Raw genomic sequence first — 15166 nt, 5'->3', positions numbered from 1 at the left:
ACATTTGTTCATTAATTGTTATTACAGTACTAGTTGTATTACCATAGTGTCTAGTACTTACTGTGTGAGGTGCTGTATAAACACAGACCAAAAGATGGCCCCATTTCCCAAAAACTTATAAAGTATAAGACAGATGGATGCAGACCGACTGACTGGGGATTACAAGAAAACAATGGGACAATATTGGTCAGCATGACATACTGTGATATTTCCCCCCACATGTGAACAATTATCCCATCAGACCGGTCCCACCAATCAGCTATTAATGCCTTGCAGTGTGAGCCAACAGGTACAGATCCCACTCAGCTCTGGGTTCTTTTCCTGGCTCTCTCACTAACTAGCCATAAAACCTTGGCAATTCACTTCACCCCTTTGAGCCTCAGGTTCCACATCTGTAAAATCATGATAACGATCCTCATTCTCCTTTCTAAACTGCTTTGGGATCCTTGGATCATAATGCTAATTACACTTATGTTAGATTTTATCACTATAACCCTGAATGATAAGTTACCTTGGACATACCCAGGATCCCATGCATGAGGTCCACTTTGAAGTCCAAATAAGATGCTGCACAGCACTTTCACATCTCTTTCGGAAAGAAATAGTCACATGCCTCCTTTGACATATTCTCGTAAGCTGAGCATGAGCCATAATTTCTGTATCTTTGCAACATACTTGCAAAACCATGGTCTTTTGAAAAAGATTAAATGTCATATTTTGGTTCAAGTAATCATTCAATCCCAGAATCTGCTTTATTGCTTTATATACTGGAGGGTAACAGACAGGGTAAAAAAAGTCCTGATTATCACCTCTAATCTGAAGACAGATAGAAAAGGAGACTTGTATTTTATCAATTTGCTGGAATTATCTGATCCAATTCCAATATTTGTTTCTGGTCATTATCTTGTACTAACTAGGACTAAGGGTCATGAAAAAGCAGCATTGGATTACAGATGATCCCATCAGATTATGGGAAAGAAAATAAATGAGGCGCAGCATAGAATGGATGCATTGGAAGGCCAGCGATGAGTTAATGAAGAGAGGAGGAAGTGGGCAATAAAGAAAAAGAAATGTCTTCAACGAGCAATTAAGAAGGCCTGTTGGAATGATTGTAATCAGTGGTGGAATAGTATGGCGGAGCACATGGAGGAAGCCTCTGAAAGACATGACCAGAAATATGTGTTTGAGACTTTGAATATCCTAATTGGATGTCCATTCTCACAACTTCTACCAATTAAGGACAAAAATGGAAAATACTGCCAGGATATTGATGCACAACTTAAGCGTTGGCATGAGCATTGTTGTGAATTAATGGACAGATCCCCACCAAGATGTAAACTACAATTTAATCCAAAATGAATCCAGCAGAAACTAGGCCGGTGACATTAGAGGAATACGTGTAGTCAGTTATGAAATGATAAAGCACCTGATTTTGATAACTTTTCAGCAAAACTGCTAAAGAGTGAAGATCTGGATTTGGTTCACTGGCTTCATAGTCATATTAAAAGTTTGGGAAACTGGTCACAGTCCAGAAGATCTGAAAAGGAGCTGTATCATTGCTTTTTTTTTTTTTTTTAAATGGGTAGTAATCAACTTGATCAAATTATAGGGAAATAATGCTGCTGTCTGGGAAGTTGTTTTCAGTCATGCTACTGAAATGACTAAAGTGTTGTCTGAACTCCAAAATGACAGACAACCAGGATGGCTTCTGTACAGATTAATCTACAATCTGTGCTATATATGCCTTGCAGAATGTCATTGAAAAATGACTAGAGCGACACAAAGAAGTTTTCTTGTTTATAGACTTGCAGCTGCTTTTGACTCAGTGCATCAATCAGTGCTGCTGTTACTGCCTAAGGATTTAGTGTACCTAATGGAGGATCTTTACTTTGGTACATTTAGTTGTGTGAGTTTCAGTGGTTGTATTATAGATTGGTTTTCAGTAGAATCTGGAGTATGCCAGGGATGCGTTTTCTCATATATGCTGTTTAATGTGCTAATAGACTATCTGATGTCAAAGCTGATAGAAGCCAAAGTAGGTGGTCTAAAATTCAAAGATTCACCTTTAGAGGATCTTGAGTATGCAGATGATATTGCCTTATTTGGAGAGACTACTGACCAACTACGGCTAATGCTGGAAGAGCTGTGAAACATTTCAGAAACTATGGGATTAAGATTAATGGTGATAAAACTAAAGTTATGCATGCCTCCTGTAAAATGGAAATGAATGACCTACTGATGCTGCAGGTAGATGGTAATGACATCAAATGGGTAAATAGTTTTATCTATCTGGGTAGTCGATTGACACCATGAGGTTCTATAACTGAAGAAGTCACATGTCAGCTCATTCTTGTGTCAATGGCATTTCGATATCTTCAAAGGCCTCTGTTTGGGTGGGAGGATGTCTGTATGAGAACTAAGATATGAGTGTTCAATGCAGTGGTGTTGACAACCTTGTATATAGACAGAAACATAGCCATTAAAAACAGCTGAGGACAGAAAACTAAACAGTTTTCAATGCCAAAATTTATGGCATATTCTTAACATTCATTGGTTTGATTTTTGTCACAAATGAGAAGATACTTAGATGATCCTGGCAAGCTGTAGTCTTGTACCAGCTGAGAACAAGATGTCTGCAATGGTTGGGTCATGTCTAACGTACAGAAGAAGGTATGCGTCTACAGAAGGTTTACAGAGCTGAGGTTGATGGAAGGAGATCATGAGGTCGGACATGAATGATGTTGGAAGATGCAATTTTGAGGGGCTTAAGAGGCCTAAATCCTCCCATGCTGACTCTTGATGAAGGAAGACTTGCAAATGGCTGCTTGAGATGGAAGTCCATTCTTCATAACACCATGGCTACATGATAGCCATGTGAATCTGCTGCTGCTGCAGTATTCCATACTGGCAAAATGTGAGGATTGTGCATGGGTGATGCAAGGATTCAAACTTTAAGGAAATTATAAGCATAGATCATGCCTAACTAAGGTCGAATCTCATGCATGGCCCTTCATCTGTCATATTCCTCCCATTGCTCCTGTATTAGCTTACATTTTTGCCAGTGTGGTTCTGATGGCACAAAAAAAGATTGTCAGCAAAATACGTTAAGACCATGTAATCAATCTCAACTGAGATCTAGTGAAAATCTAAATTTTAAGATTAAGGCAGCCTCAAGCAGCAGTTAAGTCAGTAGCAGCCTAAGCATCTAAGGGAGCATCACTGGAATTAGGGCTGCTTTAGTTATTCACTAATCAACAAGCCAGGTGGAAACTGTACTTCTCTAGATGTGGAACAGTCTGTCCACCAAAAGAACATTCCTGTTTCTACTCTGTCATTTTCATTGTGTGCCTCATGCAGCCCAGAGTCCTTCGTATCAGCTGTGAAGCACTGCTGAGTGCAATGCAATAGGAGGCATTTGCTAACTAAACTCACCCTCCATGCTGTACAATGCAGGGAGATGCCCTTTTGGAAAAGGAATGAATAGATTAGAGGAGTAGGTGAACTGCAAGGGAGAAAGGGGAGCAGAAAGCAATGGTGGAAACCAAACTCCACTTTCATCTATAAGACCAATTTACCTAAGGCCAGCGCTTGCCTATAACTATGCAGAGATTCCCAGGCTTCCCTCTATTCACTGGAAGAACTTTGGATGCTGCCCAATTCCTGTCTCTGTCTGATGGGGGCTGGGGGAGAAATGGGTCCCTTCCTATTGGATTTCAGTTGAAAACTGCCACCAAGCCATGGGAGAGCCATACGCATTTACAGTAAGGGTTCTCCATCCAATTATCAGATATTTACAACCCACCAAAATAGATGGATTCCCTCAACAAATGAACCTTTCCTAGATCCAGTTTCCAAATGATGTTTCTTTGGCTTAGCCCAAGTGCTTCACCCCCACAAACACTTATTTTCTGGATACCTTTTGCCTCACAGACACTTACCTTGGCTTTTCACCTGACCATTGATCACCCCTGGAAGAGATTTTAGACTCCGCTTGGTTTTCTTCCTTTTTTTGCTTTCGTCTCAGTCTTGCAAGAAGGGTGCTCCCACCAAGGGAAATCTGGTGTCCAGGTGGAACGGACTTAGACAAAGGCAGATTTGGTTTTCTTACCCAAACTGGTAACTCTAAATGGCTCCCACTATACATGTGACTCTTACTGTCTGAGTGGTTTATTTTACACTGCCATTCAAGTTGGCTCACACTATTACAAGGGGCTTGCACTGTGCATTATATTACCTAAGAAATGGTTGAAATGATTGGGGAGCACCAGAGGGAGAGGATGGTCCAAAATGAGAGAGAGACTAATTGATAAAAGTAACAGGTTTTTATTCAATTCTGAGGTTTAAGTTGTGTCCAAACTTGTTATTAAATGGAAATTATACTTCCTAACAAAGTTCTCTGATTCAGAGACAGGCAATGGGATATTGAATTTCTTCTCCTCTACTGTAGGTTACCAGTTCAAATCTGATGAAGGGCACTAACAACCAAAATGTTGTTGCCGTCTAGATGATGATTCATGGCTTATGTGAAGAGAATTGGTAGACACAGGGCAGCTCAGGCACATGGATGGGGGATGCTTGTAATACTACTTCCCAGGCTGTATATATTTTGGGCACAAAGAGAGACTGCAAATACTTCAGTGGCTTTTGCCAATATGTACAGAGAAAGGACTGTATGTCAGTCTCTGAAACTGAGATGACTCTTTTTGTCTTCAGTCTCTACCAAAGCTCCATTATAAATGTCTGTTATTTTATCGAGTGGCCTTCTGAAATTCAACTTGCTCATGACTCAGAAGAGCTATTCTGAGATGCTCTATATGAGTTGCACTGCCATGAACTGATAGTGTGAGAGAGATTTAACCCCAGAGGGATAGGAGCACATGTGTAGGTATGAGCCCTAAGATTCAAGGTAATAGTGCTTAATGAAAGGAAAGGAATTAATTAGTGTTCTGGGCCCTGTGAGTTTCATGATATCAAACACTGGAGAATAACTAGCGCCCCTACAGTTGTAATCAAGTAATAAGTAGAAGTAGTGCTGCTTTTAGTGTGATGATTTCATTGCATCTCAAAGAGGTCATATTAAGCTGGGAGCAGGGCTGGCTCTGGCTTTTTTGCCACCCCAGGCAAAAAAGCCTCTGGCCGCCCCCCCCCTCCTCCCAGCGCGGCAGGGGAGGGTGGCTGGAGCCCCGGGGGGAGGGCAGCGAGCCCCGGCCGGGGCTCCGCTCTCCCCGGCGGCCAGAGCGCCGGGGGGGAGGGCGGCGAGCCTGCCCGGGGCTCCGCTCTCCCTGGCGGCTGGAGCCGGAGCACCGCGCCACCCCCCTCCAGGTGCCGCCCCAAGCACAAGCTTGGTGGGCTGGTGCCTGGAGCCGGCCCTGGCTGGGAGGACGCGAAATGGAGCCAGATCAAAGGTCTTTGGGGAAGTTTGGAACCAAAAACTTGCGGCTGGCCTTTATCTTTACAATGGACTGAACCAAGAGCCCAGGCACCTCCAAACTTTGGAGTGAATTTGGATCTGGTGCCAAGTGTTGTGGCCTCACCCATCAGTAGTAAAAAACCACAGCCAAATATTCTTTGGCTGAAGTAGGGTCTTTGTGAATTGTGCAAACCTGAGATGAGAGAGCCTATTATAATCTTTCTTATGTAAGGAATGTATTGGAACACTAATTTATTGTTGGTGAACATCAAACTATAGAACCATAGGCCCAGTACTCTTAAAGAACAAACAATGACACTATTTAGATGTGAACAGGGAGTTAGTGCAGTTTTCAGAGTACTGGTTTCATTCCATCCCTTTGGCTAATGCAACTAAAAAAGTGAGTGAACCAGCTGATAGCCCCATGTAAAGTTCATTGCAAGAATCCAACGTGCAAGTGGCAAAGGCAAAGATATTTGTGAAAAACCCGTACCAGCAAAAACACAAGCATCACAGTACACAGTCCTTAAATACACATGATCCTTGTATGTTCATTGCATCTTGCATGTGCTCTTGCCACATCAGAAATATTCCTGATCATTATGCCAGCCAACACACCTGAGATTCCAAGAACCAACAGGGATCCAGGCAGAACCCCTTCACCTATGAACCTCATTTACTGAGAGTGGGAAAATCCCTTCAATGATATGGGGTGGGCACTATTTGCACTGTACTCTTTGCACTATGTGTAGAATACAGCTCCTGTGCAGAATAGTATGAGGGCTATGCACCAATCAAGTCCCATTTAATCCTTCAAAATAAGGCTTAAATCATCCTTCTTGGGCAGGGAGGCAGTGGAGAAGACCCTTGATTATCTCACTTCCCAGACGTAAATAGGATTTACATAAGGTGGAGCCAAGCTTTGTTTCCAGTGGAGAAATACCAGCAGTGTCCAAGGTGATACTCCGTACCAGGTGAAATCATCACATGACCTTGCAGTGTTACAAATAAACTTTGTCTCATGGTTGCTTTAACAACCACAGGAAGGAACTCCAGGAAGATGAGTGATCAGCATCTTCAAAGACCCATTGTCTTTCCTAATGGCTCATCCAGGCTGATTACATACTGTCAGGTGGGTGTTTCCCAAGTGTAACAACAGTTGTAATTGTTACATAGTCAATATTCCTAACTTTAGATACAGAAATGATACATGTATGCTAATAGAATAATCATATTCAGTAAAACATAACTATACATGACCCCTCTTGCATAAAACGTAAGTTATGCCATATTCATATCATAACAGTATTTCTATGAAGAATATGGTGTGTAGTGTCACAATACTTATAGGATGGAAATGAACAACTGAGAGGGGCATAAAAGTCATTGGTGATAATCAAACTGAATAGGAGCTCGCAGTATGACATGGTGGCTAAGACAGTTAATGTGACCCTGGGATGTAAAAGCAGGGGAATATTACATACGAGAAGGGAGGTGGCATTACCACTGTATATGGCATTGGCAAGACCATTAGTGGAATACTGAGTGCACTTCTGGTGTCAACTCTTTCAAAAGGACACTGACAAATTGGAAAGGGTTCAGCAAAGAGCTCCAAGAGTAATTTTACGTCTAGAAAATCTGCCTTATAGTGAGAGACTAAAGAGATTATTTAGTTTACCCAATAAAGGTTGAGGCAACATGATCACAGTCAGTAAGTACCTAAGTGGGAGGAAGATTTCTGATACTGTTGGGCTCTTTAATCTTGCAGACAAAGATATATAATAAAATTGAGTAGCTGGAAACTGAAGCTGGACAAATTCAGACTAGAAATAAAATGCAGATTTTTTACAGTGAGGATAATTAATCATTAGACCAAATTAGCTAGAGATATGATAGATTCTCTGTTTTTAAATCAAGATTAGGACTATTTCTAAAAGATATTCTCTAGCTCAATCAAAAGTTATGGGCTCAATGCAGGAATTACTTGGTGGAAATTGTATGGTCTGTGTTATGCAGGCAGTCAGACTAGATGATCAGAATGGTTTCTTCTGCCTTACAATCTATTAATTCAATCTGATTGTCAATCTGCTGAAGGCTGGAATGGCTGGGTGCTAGTCAGCACTGAAGAGCATTGGCAGAGCTGGTGATGGTGCTGGAATGGACTAGGAAGGGGCCTCAGAGTAGATGAGGATAGAGGAGCCTGGGCAGAGCTGCAGGGACATGAGGGAACTTAAAGAGCACCCGTCCACATTTTACAAATGCGAACCACCCAACTATGCTAACACCAGCTTTAATATATTGTATTCACTCTGCATATTTGGGTTTAAGATGAAAGCTGATCATAGAACAAAATGAAATATTACTGTATTAGACACTGCAAGACGGTGGAGGCAAAAAGGCATTTGGTTTCAATCCCAGCTGCTCACTGAGGCAGGGTTTTCTGCAGCTCACTTTGTAAGTGTCAGTCAAAGGCTTTGATTGCCATCTCATTCAGGCTCCCCGTCAAAGCCTCTAATGAGTTCTATTGCACAGGACCCTGGCCCCTCTCCCAAGCATCTGACTCCCAGCCAAGGAATGATTTGAACACCGAATAGGTACCTGACGTGATGCATAGATAGACCAGAATTGGATTTCTCGAGAGGCATACCGATTGGTGTAAAAATCATTCAGCACTGACAGCCCCTCTACTCAGATCAGACTTAGGTCTTTTCTTCTTTCGATGCCTGTGTATATATATATTTTAACCCAGTGGAACAAACCAAAAGAAAAACTGAGTGGGGAGAGAGAGGAAAAATAAAACACAGTTCCAAATATATTTGGCTTTTTTAGTTACTCTAGTGCAGTGCATCATTATTTTGTAATACAACATAAAAACATGTAGAACTCACTGATACCAGAATGTTGAAACAAATAGTTTAATAACTTTAAAAAATGATCAGTTATATGAATTAGCACCTGCAATTACACTACTTAACATAAAATAACACAAATCATAGATTCGTAGATTTTAAGGCCAGAAGGAACCATTCTGATCATCTGGTCTGACCTGCTGCATAACACAGCCCATAAACTTTCACTCAGTGGTTCTTGCATCAGGCGCATAACGTCTAGTTGAGCTAGAGCTTATCTTTTAGGAAGACATTCAATCTTGATTTAAAGACTTATTCACCACATCCCTAGGTAACTTGTTCCAGTGATTAATTGCCTTCACTGTTAAAAATGTGTACCTTATTTCTAGTCTGAATTTGTTTAGCTTCAGCTTCCAGCCATTGGATCTCGTTATGCCTTTGTCAATTAGATTAAGAAGCCATCTACTACCAGAATTTGTCTCCCTCCTTAGGTTCTTATGAATATGATCAAGTCACGTCTTAACCTTCTCTTGGATAAACTAAATAGATAAACTTCTCTGATCTCTCAGTAGTTCAACCCTCTTGATCAGGGCATAAACTAATTATCACCATCTAGGATCAAAAAGAGTTTTCTCCTTCATGTTATTATATGGCCGTTCTTATTGCACAACCCATGAGTATTATTGGAAGGAAGATGATTAATAGTTTTTGCTGAACCATGTGTAAAAAGATGTTATCCCAGAGCAGACTTACATAGACCTCGCAACTAATTTTGTAATAAACAGTTTATCTGATGAATTTCATTTTTGCATAAATTGTTTGCAAACAGACTTTAGAGGTGGGGATTTTTTGTTGTTGTTTTTGTTTTTTGTTTTGGTTATTTGAGTTGATTCAAAGAACATTCAATGGAAAAAAAAAGATGAGTTCCTGGTGAACTGTTTTGCTGTGTGGACTCGTTGCTGCTGTGTGACTGCTCACCTCAATCACATAGTAGTTTCTGTTCTCTGATTGGATTAATGTAACTGTAATAAGGAGGGATAGGATTTAATTAACTCACTGGGCCTTTGATGATCTCATGAACAGGGTGGAAACAACTTATGGCATTAGGAGTTAGGCCAGCAGCAGCATATGGAATTTTTCTTTTCCAGACCACATGAATTAGGCCTTTTCCTGAGAAATCGTGACTAGAAAAATGGGGCTATCATCATTCCATAGGCTGGGGTCAGAGCTCATGATCTGCTGCAAAGCAGCAGCAGTTGGGCTTTGGACAAATGGATTGGGCGAAAACAAGGGGTAAAATCCTGGCTCCATTGAAGTCTGGTAGTCTACTACTGCTTCTTTTACCTTCAGTGAATTTTGGCTACACATTTGTTTCCCAGGAACAAAACTGTACTGCATGATTGTTCCCAGAAAGTGAATGCAAGAGGGGTGCAAACACGGTGAATTAAAATTTGGCTTGTTGAATACTTCTTCGTATTATTCAATCAGTTCTGCAAAGCAATAACCTTCCTCCAGCCCTAGTCAGTACACTGTCTGGCAAAACTTCCCCCACAACTAATATAGCTCCTTGTTCCATGCTGTGCGCCGGGGAAAAGAAATCCCTTATTGACCCCTGCATGTGATCAACTTAAACCTTAAAACGCCTGGGTTTCATGTTTTGAGAATAAAAGGGAAGTTTTATATGAAAACAACATGAATTGCTCCCATAATTGTTGCAGCCATGGAAAATGCGTCAGATTTTAGAAAGTTGCTTGTGCTATCTGAACCAGTCTGGCTGTACTTGAAGTCTGATAAAAGAAATGACATTTCCTATCTTATAATCCATTATTCATCAAAGACCAGCATGTAATGAAAATAGAAGTACAAACATCTGTTTTCAAGTTAGATCTTTCTGGAGATTTAATTCCTCTGAAGAACTTAAACCCACAAGCAAAATATCATAAATAATTAGACAAGGGGTGTTGGAAATTGCAACAGAGACAGAGGTATCTCCTGTCCCTTGGTATACATTTTTGGTTCAATTTTTATGTTAAGACTTTAGGTTTCAGGTCAAAAGAATGTCATACAAGATAACCAGCTGCTGCAATGCTGTGCCATTTCTGAACAGGAGCATTATAGTAGAGTTGTCCTGTCTGGAGTGTTTACCTCTCTATTCTTTCTTAGTGAGGGTGACAAGGCTTTTGCTCTGAAAGATGAGGTTGTGAGATCTTTAGCTCCAAAGGTGATATTGAATTTGCAGTGTTTCTAGTCTTCCATTTTGTTGGGAACGATTTAGAGAAAGGGTTGACAATACAACTTGAGCGGCATCTTGAATACTTCCCTGTTAAAAATGTTGTTTACAGAATGAGTCACAGGATATTAGGTGAGGAAATAACTTTTATTGGACCTGAAGAAGAGCTCAATGTAGCTCGAAATAATGTCTCCTTGGACCAGCAGTTTGTCCAATAAAAGATATGATCTCACTCACCGTGCCGCCCTATTAAAAATGTCAGTCAGGTGTCAGTGTGTGTCCCAGTCAGGCTCATGTCTGGCTATAGAAGAGGGTGGTAACACCTGCAATTTGCATAAGATCATCACATTTCTCAGCTGAAATACCGTTAATCTCAGTAACCCCAGTTAAGGGTATTGAAAATGGCTTAGGCTGCAAAATGTTAACATCAGCTAATGCTAAGAGGGAGACTTTGTAGGCTCAATATTGCCCTCATTTAAATCCATAAGGTTTCATAAGTAAGAGCAGAATGCAGGCTGGTGGTGTAAATATTTTGAATATATTCCGTAACATATGATAGAAATTCATGTGTAATTTTCTACCTGGCTCTTTGAATAGATATTTCACAAATGACCAGAGATATCCTAGGGCATTACATGTATGAAGAAAGGACGTGTGCCATTTTACACTAATGGTCCAAAATACCACCTCTTACAACAGTGATAATGCAAGGATTTGGACAATGACCATAGACTCCTGTAGTACAATGGTTCTCAAACTCTTGTATTGGTGACCCCATTCATACAGCAAGCCTCTGAGTGTGACCCCCCCCTTATAAATTAAAAACACTTGTTTATATTTAACACAAGTATAAATGCTGAAGGTGAAGCTAGGTTTGGGGATGGAGGCTGACAGCTCACGACCCCCACGTAATAACCTCGCAATCTCCTGCGGGGTCACAACCCTCAGTTTGAGAACCCCTGCTGTAGTATATTTTTATGAGGATAGATCCATTATTTCTCTCTGACCATGGAGATCATTATGGGCTTGATTATTCTACCACTTACCTTTCACACTGGTGCAACTCCATTGATTGGACTGAGGAGAGACTCGGGGACCAATAACTTGACTAAAATGACTAATTCACTTCCGTTTTACTCATTTGCTTCAGCAGAGGGAGCTTCAGTCTACAACAAGAAATAGCTGAGAGCTTTACACTAACATGTTTTCCCTAGTCTGTCATCGTTAACCTACTCCATAGTGGGGGTGCCACAGATAGTTACATTTGAGAAAGGAAAGAAATAGTGGCACTTGAACAGCAGGTATTGCATGTGTAGTGCTGCAAACCATCCCGAGCAGAATAGCAACATGTTGTAAAGGATTCAGCGTTAGGTTTGAAATCTGGCGGTTCTTTTTTGTTGGGTTTCTGAGCTAGTTTCAAGCCAGGGCACAATTTTGGAGTTAGGTCATCACCGCAGCTGAGGAGAGCGGGATGGAGAGAAGGGAGCACTAAGCCGCCTTTTCAGTGCCCTGATCCTGGGCCAGCGGGGGTCCTCAAAGCAACACCCACCATAATTTTGAGCAGCTGAAGGGCTAAGCCTAAAGGCAGCAGTCCCATAGGTGCCATGTCACTAGCTTAGGATCAGGTGGCGTAAGCTGCACTTCATTCCATTCACTTCTGTCCCGGGCATGCCCCAGCTAAACTTTGTCACCCACCTCTTTGGTTGGGGGAATTAGCTGCCTCTTTAGTGACCCCACAAAGCAGCCAGCACTGGGGGGCGGGGTCAAGATCAGGCCGTTTGTCCTCTTAATAAAAGATTTGTGTGCTACTCCACCCTGCCCTGCAGGTAGAGCCAGTGTAGCTATGCTGAGCGGGGTGCACAGCGACTGAGCGCTGAAGAGCTGGATATATTAGACAGCCCTTCTGGAAATTCATGTGCATGGCTCTACTCTAGGGTTGTCTCCCAGGATGCCCTACAAATCATTTGCATCACTGTGGGGACTTACTCGTAATAACGAACACAGCAAATGAGACGTTTCCGCTGTATATCACTAACCAGCTGAGCATCCTGGGCTATGGAGCTTAAACCTGAATGTAAGAGATTTAGTGCTGCATTCTGCACTGACCTCCCCCTCCAGCGCACACACGAAGTCCCTCTGAACTCAGTGCTGAGTTTGGCCTTTAGAGGTTCGAAACCGGGTTTCTGTTCCACCCAGGGTGAGTTAAACCTTAAAACCCCATTGACTGGCACAGGTGTGAGGTACCTGCAATTCCCATTAAAATCAAAGGGATCTGTGGGCTCTGAGTACCCATAAAAATCAAGTTACTGACTTAGTTGCCTGATCAGGGTAATCAGTTCAGGGGCTCAGTATAAAACCATTGACCTAAGTATATTAATTTTTATAAACACAGCAGGAGGGAGTTTAGACTTGTAACACACTGGTGAGGTAAATGAGTGAGTAACACTAATTTTAGATGAGAAAACTGAGGCACAGAGAGGTTAAATGACTTAACCAAGGTCACTTAGTCAATTAGTGCCAGAATGAGAACTCAGAAGAGCTCATTCTTAGCCCAGTGCTCTAACTATAGGAGCACTGTTTTGCTAATCTTATTGTTCTAAAGGGCCGGGATAGGTGGGAATATACCCCTATCAAACACTAATGAATTAATAACTTCCTGGCTACAACTGACCTTTAGTGGCCCTGTTTCCACCCCCAAGCCATTATCATTCAAATGGGTCAACAGAAGCTGTACCCAGAACGGTAACATTAGGCTATGTCTACACTTATAGCAGGGTATAGAGTACAGGTATAATTAGCAGTGTAAACAGTGATACGTGGCATAGGGAAGTAAAGTGCCCTACATACCTGAACCCCCAGGGTATATATACCATATACACTCAAGCAGTGACACTCTACACGCCCAAGCAGTGCCTCTCACGTCTTTACTGCTATTTTTAGCAGAGTAGTGTCCTGCTTCCAGAGCCTTTCCCATCTGCAGTGAAAGGCTCCGTCAGTGGGGAGGCAATGGGAAAAGTTTGCAGCAGATTCCCTCTGCTGGAGCCTTTCCTCACTGCCTCTCCGCTACCAGAGCCTTTCCTGGCGTGTCTAGGGTGGCGTGTAGACATAGCTTTAGTCTTAGATTCCACAGATGGGCGTCTCACTCATTAATGTGTCACAGGGTGCTGAAAGGACTCTCTGCTACCCATTTAGGAATACGTAAACATGAATTTTACTCAAGGCAAATTAAACAAATTGCAAATCTAAATGTAAAGTTAAAGCCCATTGAGGTCAATATGGGTGGGGGGGAGGTCTTTCCATTGATTTCTATTCTATTTTATTCCATCTAGGTTCTTGTACGATGCTCAGCACTGTAGTATTTGAGCACCTTACCATAGTGCACTAAGTAACATGACTACACATCTGTCAGGTGTTGGTTGTAATCCACCAGGGGAAAAGTGTGTGCACAGTGGAGTGTCTTGCTCTGGTTGAGTTTTACGTGGTTCCCCCTCTCCCCCCCGGCTTTGCATTAGACCCAAAATGCATTGTTTTCTCAGTTCGTGAACTGATGCTAGTGTGTATTTAAAAAATATTGGAGTCAGTGAATCCATCTTAAACAGTGATATTTTAATTTGCATAATTTAACATGATTCAAAGAATGGGTTAGCAAAATATGATTATACAACATTCTAAGAGGTTAGACTAAGTTGCTGTCAGTATTTGCAAGAGGCTTGGTCTAGTGGTTAAAGTAATCTTGGGAGGAAGGAAATCTAAATTTGCCACAAATTTATGCAAGTCACTTAACCCTCCTCGCTCCTTCACTGTCTCTGAAATGGAGATAAGAATACATACCCAACCTCACAGGTGCATTGTGAGACATCATTCATCCATATTTGTAAAGAGCTTTCAGACTAGAGGGAGATGGAAAGCACTACTGAATGGTGAATTACCATCTGACTCTCTCCCATATATACTTATATATGCACCATATACAGATCTATACAGAGCACACAACCGGATCTGCTTATGATACAGATTTTTGATTTCATGAGCCCGACCCACTTTTCATGGACACTCATGGTCTTAGCTCCTGAGAATATCTCCATCAAAAGGAGGTGTCTCCTGAGTGTTTATTCCTCTTGCTGGCTTGTGAAGCTGTGTCATATTGTCAGTGTTTTATATATTTTCACCAACAGAGGGGGCCTAGGTTGTGGGCTCTCTTTCATTTATGAGTCTCACCGCCCCAGGGGGTATTTAACTTTCTGCCCTGGTTGCTGTAATTCTCTCTCCAGTGGATATACAGTTCAGATCAGGTTCCTATTGCTGTGATGACAGGCATTCAGCAGGCACTGTAATTGCAGAGTTAAAACAGCTCATTTTCTTACTGGCAAGCTGTAGTTAAAGAGGTGCTAGGAGGCAGCCTGGCTGTCTGCAGAGAAACTGATCAAAGCACTGAAAGGCATCTGGCTTGTCTCTGTTTTCTTTCACCACCCCCCTTGCTGGGGAAAAAAAAGATGGGGGGGAGGAGGAAAAAAAGTAAAAAAAGAAAAAATGGTTTAAAAAGTAATTTAAGAAAATGAATACCTGTCCCCTTCCTGAGGCTAAAAGGCGGGCAGTTATTAGAGATATTAAACCTATGTGGGTTGGGTTTATTTACACATCAAACTTTTTTTTTAAATGAGAAAATTGGGGCTCGTG

The sequence above is a fragment of the Trachemys scripta genome, chromosome 8 (genome assembly GCF_013100865.1).
Source record: "Trachemys scripta elegans isolate TJP31775 chromosome 8, CAS_Tse_1.0, whole genome shotgun sequence".
NCBI lineage: Eukaryota > Metazoa > Chordata > Testudines > Emydidae > Trachemys > Trachemys scripta.
The sequence above is the reverse complement of the archived record's forward strand: the minus strand, read 5'-3'. Positions refer to the sequence as shown.